The sequence below is a fragment of the Alligator sinensis genome, unplaced genomic scaffold, assembly GCF_000455745.1.
Source record: "Alligator sinensis unplaced genomic scaffold, ASM45574v1 scaffold1012_1, whole genome shotgun sequence".
Taxonomy (NCBI): domain Eukaryota; kingdom Metazoa; phylum Chordata; order Crocodylia; family Alligatoridae; genus Alligator; species Alligator sinensis.
In genome coordinates, this window is record NW_005842104.1 from 290,891 (window position 1) to 302,574 (window position 11,684).

The window sequence follows — 11,684 nt, forward strand, 5'->3', positions numbered from 1 at the left end:
CAACTTCCATTGGAAGGAAAGGCATGTGACCTATAGCCTGGTGCGTTACACACTAAGAGTGTGTAACACAGTGCATGTACATTATAAGCAAGCTAATCAGAAAAAAGCAATGTAACCTCATAGGAATGTCTTAGCCAAAAAGAAAAGTTAATTTTGATTTTCACTTTATATATGCTGAAGGTTATTTATTAAGCTAGACTTTAACTGCATTGAAGTACTTGTGCCAAGGAAGAAAGGGCTCTGGATTTATAGAAAATCTTATACCATATCTTATTGCATAAAACATGGCAAGAAATATAAAATACACACCTTGTATTTGAAAGGCAGAATGTATAGAAAAGTTTTTTCCGGCGTTATGGCTGCATAGAGCAGGAACGAAGTCAAATTTTCAGAAAGAAAAAGGAGGGTTAATTAGCTGAACTAAAGCTGAAACCCTACTTCAGTGTTTTCCCAACTAGGGTGCTGTGGCACTGTTAGATGTGCAAATATGATTCACAAGATAAACCCAGGGATTCTGAATGGGAATCCATAGCATTAAAAACATTCTGACCTGTTGCCATTTTTCTGAGTTCTTCTCAACAGAAAAAATTGTTCTATTATTCTTTCATACTCAAAAATCAGTAAAAATTAAGAGTTGGCATTTTCTAAGGAGTGTCTCAAATTTAACAAGCTTGAGAACTACGTCCCTAGCTGCTACTGACGATTGCTCTCCATGGGTGGATCGATGATTCTGAAAAGAGCTAAAGAATATCCAAAACTATGAAAGAGCAGGTAAGAGACCGGGAGCAGTTACCAGTCAGCAAAAATGCCTTAATAAAGGTCTTCCCATTACTGGAACATCAATACTATTAAAAAGAAAAGACAATTGTAAGGAACAATAAACCATTAAGTCAGGGGTTGTCAACCAGGGGTACTTGGGAAGACTCTAGAAGATACCTGCATGGGCAGGTGGGGATGCAGCACTGCCACCCACAATTTGTGCCACTGCCTCCCAGGAGCAGGGCTGGGGGGGGGTAGGGGGGGTGAGCGAGGGCAGTGGCAACCTCTGCAGACCACACAGGCACTGCCCGGCCAGCTGAACATGGGGAGGAAGCTTGCACACAGCAGTCGCTGCCACCGCCCAGACCCTGTGCTGCCGCCACTCTGCATCTGGCCACACACCCCTTCCCTCCTTCCCACCTCCGCATCCAGCTGCCAGGGGTACACTTATTTAAAAAGGTTGAAAACCCCTGCATTAAGCCAACTAACTCCCTCAGCTACCTAAATAATAATGCAACAGCTGACGCATTGGAGGAAGAATCAAAGCAGGGTACCTTTGATAAAAAATTAGCTTCCCTTCATAGATGCACCCCAATTTTGGGGGGACTGATTTTGGGAGAAAATGTGTGTTATGAGAAAATATGGTATTATTTGCTACTTGGGAAATGCTCACTTTACCTTTAGCCTTCTAAACAAGCACTCACCCATCATTTGGCAACTATTATTTCACATGGACCTATGTCATCCGGGTATGGCTTTATATACTAGATAAAGAATGAATGGGAAGGATTCCCAAAATAAAATGTAAGTACCTGTGCCCCATTGATGACTATTTCATGGGGAGGAAATAAGGCTTCTGCTTGCCCAAATGCACAAATGCCCAGTCTCCACAGAAGCCCAGCAACATGTGTCCCATATTGTTCATGATCCTATTCCTTTAGTCCATGAAACACTACAAAATGACCTATGGCAGTTAACCTTTCCACTGGTCCCTTCAAAAGGGCAAATACTGGATACGTGTTCACCCTCAGTAGCCCTAACAATTTGGACATCCCTTCTCTGAAAACCAGCTGTTATTTCAGGCATATATTGATTATGTCAACCCACAATTAAGAAGCTTTCCTGGTCACATTATTAAATGTTCATAACATCAGTTCCATCACCATCAGCACAATTCTTTATTTGTCAACACTAAACTGATAATCCATAGACCTACAGTAGTCTGGGGTAATCAGTTTCCAGATAGTGATAGCAACATGTTTCTGTACTGTTCCTGGCTTCCTTCAGTTGTCTGCTGTGAAACCAGAGAGTTGGAACAAGCTTTTCTCACAGACCCAAGAAAATCTGGTTTGTTATGAAGTTCTGTAGACATCACTTATCATTCCAGGTCTGTAAAATGAGATGATCCTATCAGTGTGCTAGTTTTGTCCCAGAAGTGCCAGTATACTCTTAGGTATATGGCAGCAACAACAGCATGAATTGTCATCCAAAACTTTCCATATGCTTCCAAATCTGTTGCGTCTGCTTTTCATTCCCCCGTACCCTTGGACCTCACACATCTCCGTATATCCCAAAAGACCTTCCAGTACCTCTTTGTCCTATGCATCACAAACACCTGGGACACAGTCAAGAGATGTTCCACCATTGTATCTATGGGAGATTCACATCATGACAAGCACACACAACTAAGCTACTTGCTAGGCCAACAAAACCACATGTAATGGCAGGCTGCAATAACTTCTGCCCCTTGGGACTGTTGAGGAAAACCACACTGTACTACAGACTGATTCTGAGAAGGACAGTATGGATCCTGCAATTTACCCCATAGATAAGTACTACACATGTGGTCCAAGCAATACAGTGTGGACATCAATATACAGGGCTTGGCCACATTATAGAAAACAGCATGGACAGGGAAAGAACAGCTTGCATGACTTACAATCACAGACTGTGTGATTCACAGAGCATGTGGATACTCCAACCTAAGACAGTAATCACTGTCTGAAGTAATGTCTTGCATCTATTGAGTTTAAGAGTCTGGAAATTGAAAACAACTTGGTCTAAATCTCTTGGTCATTACTCAGGGTCCAGTTTATACCTTAAATTTGTAACTAGAACCCTCCATGCACATACTACATACACAGAGGGTTTATGTGGTGCTTTTTATGCAGCATAGGAGGAGGTTCAGTCTATCCACCATCAGTCCCACAGTTCTGTCTGAAGAGATAATGAATCTCTAATTTGTATTTATTTTCTAGACTCCCCCTCCCCACCCCCAGCTGCTAATAGTGGATGTTTTCTTGTTTAAAGGGAAAATTGCACCCTCAGTGTTTATCAGTTCCTTCCTCAAGCACAACTAATGTTGATAAACAAAACTTTAGTGCTTATATAGCATGAACTTCCCTATAGCTCAAGAGACAAAATGTCAACCAAATATCCCATGGAAAACTGTGATTTAAATCAGAGAAATTAAGAAACCCCAAATTACAAATTTAAAAAGTTCAAAATACTTAACCTAGAAGTTCTTGTATGCCTAATTTAAGGGGCACAAATACACTTCCCCCATTTCTCTAGGTAAGTTCTATTTAGAGTTAAATTGGCATAACTACCAAGGAACTATTTGGTTTGTGATTTTTTTAATAAGAACATTGGGCAAGATAATGGTTTTGTGGTAGTTAGTTAGAATGAGAAACAACAGGTTGAGCAGGTCGCTTTTGCTTCAGGGGAGGCTTGGGATGGGAAACAATTGTGGGATGTTGTGGGCATATAAATTGTGACAAAGGAAAAGCTAGTGATGCCGCCCCAGAAACTGTAGAAGAAACTGGGCAATTCGATATGTTGACTGGGAAGGTGCAACAATAACAGTCTTGTTATGATAGGGTTACCTGCTGCCAAGGACGGAAAACATCAGTGCTGATCACAGTATGTGTTTGACTTTGTTTATACTTGATGCTAAGCAGCATTCAGTCGTAGCACAGCAGCAGCTTGTTGCTGACACCTGTTGTCAACAACAGGTAATTTCTAGAGTTTTTTAAAACCTAGAGGTTTGCACTTGGGAATTAGTAGGAACCAAACTGAAAGCAGTAGTAAGAATCCATGATAAAGATTGTAGTGGACTTTTGTGAAAGGGAAAGAGAAATAAAATACAGCAACTCTATCTGTCTGGAAAAGCATCGGCTTTGAAGAGCAAGATTTTATAAAACAGTAAGTGTTCAACTGCCAGATAGAAGAGAAAAGATCAAATGATGTGTGTTTTACCAATATCAAGGAATTGAAAATTATTAAAATGGGAAACTTCTTTCCACTGTTTAGTACATGCTAACTCTTAGGCTTGGCTATATACATAACAACATAACATTGTGTACACACAAAGCAAGGTTATTGGTGTTGTCAGCCTTCCTAGATGTGGACCTTTGGGTAATGAGGACATCTAGTGGTTCAGTGTGGTACCTACAAGGCTTCACAATAGAGTTCAAAGTGAATTCAATCATGGCAATGCAGGGCATACCTACACATGCAATTAGCGCAACATCATAAACAGGTCACGCCTGAGTTTTTTGCTTCTGGGCACTACATTTACACATGTGCCAGGGATTTCATTATGTTAAGCCAGGGCAGCACAGCCCTGGCTGGCAGGGAGCCTGGGAGGTCAGCCTGCCAACCTAGGGCTGCTCCTGTTTGGCTCAACATGCTGCAGAGGTGCTGGCTGGGGCACAGGGCTAGTTGGCAGGCAGCCCCACTGTTGCACCCTCGTGCCCCAGCCAGCCCCAGTCACCACCTACACATGCACTGTGGTGAAGTAAATAACTCTACCATAGGACAGTACTTGTATTGGGCAGTACTAACATATGGCAGAGTTAATAAGGTTACTCCAGCCTAACCGCTCTGCACATGTAGACAGAGATGCTTGGCTGTGGAACTAATTAGGCAACTCTGTAGTAGCTAGATGTCCCCACAGACAACTTAAAAAACACCCAGTCTGTGCTCTTTATGCTATACTTAAATGCTTAATGTACTTTAGAACCAAATAGACAAACTTACCTGCTGAAATAGTATCGTTATTTCAAAAAGTGCCACATTTCCTTTAACTCAATGTTTAGTTTTGGGTTTTTTTCACATTAAAATCTGCATTGTGTTTGTGTTTTACATTTCAAAATGCTATCATTTAGCCAACTGGGGCCAAAAGCTTCAAACCCAGGCTTTTAACTGCTTTATTAGCCACCTGTCAAAAATATGCGATTTTCAGAAATTCTGAAAAGCCCCAAAATACCATTAAGCCAACCATATGTACAGCTAGTCCATGCCTCTGAAAAAGAAAAAAAAAGTCAAGCCATTTTTATTTAAGGGCTCCAAGTACATTTAGGAATGTAACATAAAATACCTGTTACAAAATTTCATGTAACCATTTATAAATACTACAAAAGTAGTATTTAAGTATCAAGTGTCATAGTCGATTAAACTTTTAAATAATACCTTAAAAAAGAGAAATTAAAATACGAATTAAAATAACATACTGAACCAAATTAATCCCTTTTTATGATACTGAAACAACAGACAATGTGAAAAAGCAGAATATTCTAGGGTAAACACATTTTCATTGTAAAAGCAGTGGAAATTACAGAATGAAAACTTGACCTATCTAGGGTAGTAGCCAGTAAAAGTCAGCTTCTGTCATTTTTGGCACCTTGACCGGCCACTACTTTGTCCATCCTCTGCCCAACATGAAATGACTGCCAAACTCTGCTTCCTTTCTATGGTTTGTGGGTGGGTTTTACAACAAAATTTGAGAGAAGTGAATTGGAAAGAACCCAAACAGAACTGCAGATTTGAGAGAGAATTTGCAGGACTGGTAAACAAGGGTTTTCTTTACCTCTCAGTAAAGAGATCTGATTTGGTCTTTCTGTAGCTCCAAAGTATGACAAAGGGCTGAAATTTCTTTTGCAACAGCTACCTTTGTTTGTCCCATATTGTTCTTTCAGTTGCAAAGAATTGTATAGCAAAAGTGGCCATGACTAACACGTATCTTTAAATCCTTCCTTTACGAAAAAAAATCCATCTTTCATGCTATGCTGACAGTAGCTCTGGCTAGGATGATAGCACCAGAACTTGCTTTAGACTAGTTTGGATACATATCTATTAACACTCAGAACCCATGTGTCCCCCACCACCCTTCTCACAACTCCCAGAACTGCCCCTTCCCCCCAACTTGCCCACCATGTTTGCCCCAGGTGTCAACTCGACTTGTTATGCCATTGTAGAAGAGCTGCAAATTACAGTTAAGTAGACAGTCCACCCCAGGAAAACATTAGGTTTTAAAGTGCTTGGATTTCAGCACAATAACATTCACAATGTTTAATACATTTATCACGCCCATCAATGGCCTCCATGACCTCACTGTGACATCTAACAAAGAGGAGTGCAGCTGTGTCTGTGATGCCATGGTGGTCTAATTAGCATGGAACAGTCCAATTGGCACTGTCACCCAGCAATGCAGCAATAGAGGAGCACACCCTAAAACCAAAGCCTTAAAAATGAAAAAAGCCAAATCAAACAAATGTATTAACTTTGGGTTCTGAACTCAGACTGCTGAGAAGCAGTTCCAGGCCTTGAACATTTCAGACAAAAGGGTTTTGCCACTAGCAGTAGAAAATTTAACCCCAAAAAGCTTCCTGGACAATTTTAACTCCCTCACAGGGACAGGGGAAAGAATGACTCATATCTGAAGCCTGAAGAGTTCAGGGCTTGATCATCTGTAACCTGTACATTGAATAAAGAAAAAGTTAGTCAGCACAGAGTGATGTTATGTGTTCATGGCTGCTTATCCCATTCAAAAGCTGCATTCAAGCAGCAAGTACTTTTCAAGGGCTGTTCCAAAAAATGCTTTTTATAATTTGGCCAGGAATTTACCTAAGAAACCTGTAAAAGCATCCTCTATTCATAGTCAAAACGGACATCTGCAGGCTTCCACAAGAAAAAGTTTCTGGGGTTGTATTGGCAGTAGCTGACATCTTGAATGGCAATCCATGCTTGTCTATTAATTACAAACTCCCCATTGTCTATATTTTGGAGTTTGGAGATGCAGTATGGATGAGACATTCATTAGGACTGCATTCATTAGGACTGCTTTTACTCTTCTTGTTTTCTTGTATCTCATTTCCCCTCCTCCCCCCTACCCATTCCTAAACTCTAATATCAAACATACCTGTTCCTCACCTACAAGCACCCTTATTGCTGTTTCTCATAAATAGTATTATGTTATTGTACTATAGCATTAGGTATTTTTAAATGTTCCATAATATCTTCATGTTGAAGACTAAAATTTTAGAATTCTTGCTTATCTTTTTGAGGGATCTGCACGATACAGATGATAGGAAAAAAATGGATGGCATTTAATTTGACAATGATGGTGGATAGATGCACAGGGCCACAGAGCACTGGGAATTAGGGCACTTAACAGGACTGAGTCCTTGTTGGACAGTCTGGTCTTTCCAGTGCATGAACACCAGAAAAAATCTTTTCCCTGTATGCACATGAACCAGATTGAGTCTGTATCATGCATAGTAGGTTATGGCTTTTGTTTTTTTGGCTTGCAAATCTAGTGGGCATGACATTTTGTCACAGCTTTCACTCTCAAAACAACAAGGAGGAAAATTTAACATCAATACTGACAAAAAAAATTCAGTGATTTTCAATGGGGCCAGATGGGGCCTGATGTTTCATTTCTACCTTTGGTTTGCAGGTTACAAACTATAAATCATCCCCCCTGAACAACAAACAGAAAACATTTAAAGTAAAAAATAGTTTATACATTTGCAAATGCTACGTTGTTTTGAGACAAAAATTTTGGCCATTCTGGAAAAATGGTTGCCTACGAATGCTGACATCTGGACTTGAAAGCCCAGAATTTTTAATCCTGAAATATCATCCTGAAGAGTCAAACCATAGTTGTCTTTCAGCCAATTTAGAGTTACATATGGAATAAAAGAAGTAAAAAAAAGGGTAATGATGTAAACATTTCAGTTACCTAAAGAGCAGACAATGAGATGCAGCCAGAATTATATAAAGCAGAGCAAGCGGTTTAAAGAAAAAAAACACCTAAGGATTGTAAAAGCCTTTCAGCCATATTTTGTTAGTCCTTCCATTTTCCTTTGCTACAGTAGCATCATAATGAATGATTGGCATGAACCCCTCTCTATGGACCAGGCCCCCAGAGATCACTCAGAAGAAGGGAGATCTATTATCTATGGTATCTTTAGGACTAGAACGTGCCAAAAGCAGACACAAGGGAACTACACTGACCTGGGAGATCCAAATTGATTGAGTTCGCTATAGACACTACCAAGATTGTATATTTAATCCAGAGAAGATTATGTTCAATTGTGTCAGCAAAATATTCTCTATTTCATTTATTTTATATGTCCACCAAAACAAAAATTACACCATTTCTATTCAAACCACAAAAACAGCAGTAGTACATTAGTCTTGCTAGTGGAAGATTTCACTGCATATAAGGTAACTGGGTGTATACTGTGTTTTTGTGTGTGTGTTGCTTTTTTTTATGTGGGCAAGATGGCCTCTGTTGTTCTAGCCATGTGTTCAGCACACAGCAAGCTGGGGCCTGCATCTGGTCAAAATATGTAAAACCCTCTGGCCTCATTGGGCAGAAGATGCAGGGGAGTCTTTAGGCAGATTGGTTGGGAGAAAGACTGCAGCGTGACACTCCCTGACTGGACAAGGCATGATGTCACACAGAGGGATATAATGGGAGCCAGGCTGGTTTGGGGGAGGAGAAGCTGCTAGGGGCTACTGAAGAGTGAAGTCTCCTCCAAGGGAGAAGCAGTGCAAATAGCAAAAAGGGAAGCTCAGGAAGAGAGAGGGAAAATTGTCCCGGTGTCTGGGAACTCCGCTCTCCTCCTTGTCGTCCCCTTTTTCTTTTTTGGGGTTTTAAGAGATTACTACTGGGAAAAGAGTATTGGTTCCTTGGGTTTGCAGGATTTAGGCCTGGCATCTTAGACAGGGTTGGAACCTGGGTGTGTCTAATCCCGCCAGTTTTGGTCCAGCTGTAGTCAGCAATCAGCCTGGTTCCTTTGGAGCTTTTCCTGCCGTTTCATTTCAGCAGGCCATACAATCCAGCCCACAAGTGTGGGGTGTGCGCATGCTGTCTGGAGCCACAGTCACTCCCCACACACAGATACAACCTCTCCATGGGAGCAAAGACTGCCATGCCACTATCCCTCCAAGAGCACCGTGGAGCCCCTTGCACCGCCGAAGGACCCACACTCTCTAGCAGCTTCCCCTAGTGCAGCACAACCTATAGACTATATTGTGTGGTTAGTAGTGTTTCACATTGCATTTGGCATTTTTTCCTGTTTTCTGTATTAAATCTGGGTTTTTTGGTTACACTACTTGCGGGGAGGGGATTTTTATTTATGTGGGACACCCTAATAATTAATTTAGTGTTCTCAGATTTCTTGATGGGGGCTCAAGCCACAGGTACAAAATTTATGAGGTACCCCAAAATGTGAACCTGGCTCTTCTGCTGCCAACCAGTGCGTGGCAGAAGGGTGACATTTATCTTCAAAGGGCCATCTCCCAAAGGAAAAACATCATCTTGTTTTCTACCAAAAATGTAAGAAATTAAATGTATAAGAGAAAAAATATATCAACTAAACCCTAAGACAAAAAATAGCAAATACTTATTTCCATACTCTGAGCTGTAGGAAATGGGTAGAGGTGGCTTAGACTCCAACTCATAGTTCTATGGCTGGTAACCAGAACAACTCTCTTCTAGATTTAAAACCATTTACAGTAGTACAGGTAGCCAACTATGTATGGGCATCATGATGGTCCTCTACATAAATATTTAATACACTGAGCTTTAGAAGAAGCTTAGTTGGCTATTTTATCATTTTACATGTCAGGGTTTTAATGTTTTTATTTCATAAATATTATATACACTAATAATTGGGGTGCTCTGATAAAGATGTTTTGGGCCGATACTGATGGCTGATTATGAACAAGCCATATCAGCCAATACCAATTCAACTGTGGATATGGAGCCTGGCAGCTTCAAGAGCAGCATCCAGCTGGTAAGTCTGTTGGGGGGGAAAGAGGGGGGAACAGATCGAGTAAAGGAAAAAGTGGGGCTGGGGTTGGTGATGGGCATGGGATGGAGCCACGAGCAGCTCATCCGGGGGAGATGGGGGCTACCGTCATTGCACCCTGGGAGATCCATGAGGAACGCATACCCCCAGATCTGTATGCAGGCTGAAGATGGGATGCCACTGCAGACTGGGGCTAGACACTGAGCTCTTCCCAGCAGGGGGCTGGACCCTTGGAAGGTGGCAGCCAGGCCCTTGGGAATGTGAGGGCTGGGTGGGAAGCGGGGCTGCCCTGGAACTTGGGCCGTGGCACCCAGTGGCATCCAAGGTAGGACCCGGCCCAACCCACGCAGCTCCACAGCACAGCTGCCCCACCCACAAGGAGGACACCTCCTCACAGGGGCAGGATGCTGGTTTCGAGGGCTTCTGGTTCTGGGCTCAGCCTATCTGCTTGCTGGGCACAGTGCAAGTGGGGTAGAGTCATTCCCAATGCACAGGCCTGGCTGCGGGAGCTCCCAGGAACAGCCCGGCCTTACCCACCTGCATTCTCTGCATATGACCAAGTATCAAAATCTACGCTGACTGAGAAAGCAATGGATGCTTGGAATATTGGTACATTCCAAGACCTCAGCACAGGCAACTTTGTCCCACTAGGAAATTTTTAGAATATGGCAAAAACACTACAAGTAAAAGCTACCAAGGCACTTTTCTCGAGTACAGTATGTAGGTCCAGGATTTGCTGCCATACAAGAATACTGAGGATGCATATATGATATACTTTGATCTTGGTCTCAACAGTCACAGTCTGTGGTTGTTCCACACTCATGTGCTCAGCACGCTCATACTTGATGCTTTGCCAGTGTGGGTATGCAGTTCAGCTTCTAGTGACAGGTAGTTCATAACAAAGCCAAGTTATGTAAGTTTACTAAAACCCAATATGTTCTCACCTATTGTGATTACTAGTGGTGAACCAGTGTTCTGGCCCATAATATTGGTGGTCTTGATACTGATTGTAAGACCAAACTCTTGGCAGGGTGAACAAAGCAACTAATGATGATTTGAAGGATGTCCTCTGTGTGGGCTATCAGTGCAGCAGCAGCAAACAGCAGCTCACAAATCAAAAAGTTTTCCACACTTTAGTCTTCATTTTAAAGTGCGTGCGGTTGAATAATTTTCTGTCCGAGTGTGCATGTAGATAAAATTCCTTTGATGGCAGTCCCAAAAGCATATATTAAGGGGGGGGGGGGGGGGAAATGCAAAAAGACACAGCCCTACTTGACTGCTTTGAATCTCAAAAGCCTCAGATATAGATCCTTCATAGCTGACTATTCCCCACATTACATTTTGGAAAATGGATTATGCTGAGGAGTTCTGGTAGACAGCCATCTTTCTCAATGATTAGAAGTGACCTTTTCTGCAGACAGGGTCAAAAGGCTTGGTTAGGTCAATTAAAGTGATAGAGGGGTCTGCTTTATTCCCTACATTTTTCTTTAATTTGGCTGAGTGAGAAGATCATTGTCATGACCCAAAAGGCATGATTGTGTGTGTGCGCTTCGGCATCAGAATTATCCACGTTAAGTTGCAGAGCATTGCACGGGAGTTTCCTGTAGCAAGAGGAGACTCCGGTGCAGGGACCACTTTCCCGCCTTTTCTGCAGCTTCTTTTGCAGAGTGCATTGCTCGAGTTGCAAGAGGAATGCACGGTGCAAAAGAGTTCCCACCACCGGTATGCAAATTCGTTCCCCGTGATTGGCTAGTGCTAAATTATTCACACGTGGCGGCTAGCGATTGGCCTGTTAGCCGTATAAGAGGCTTGAGCAGTTTC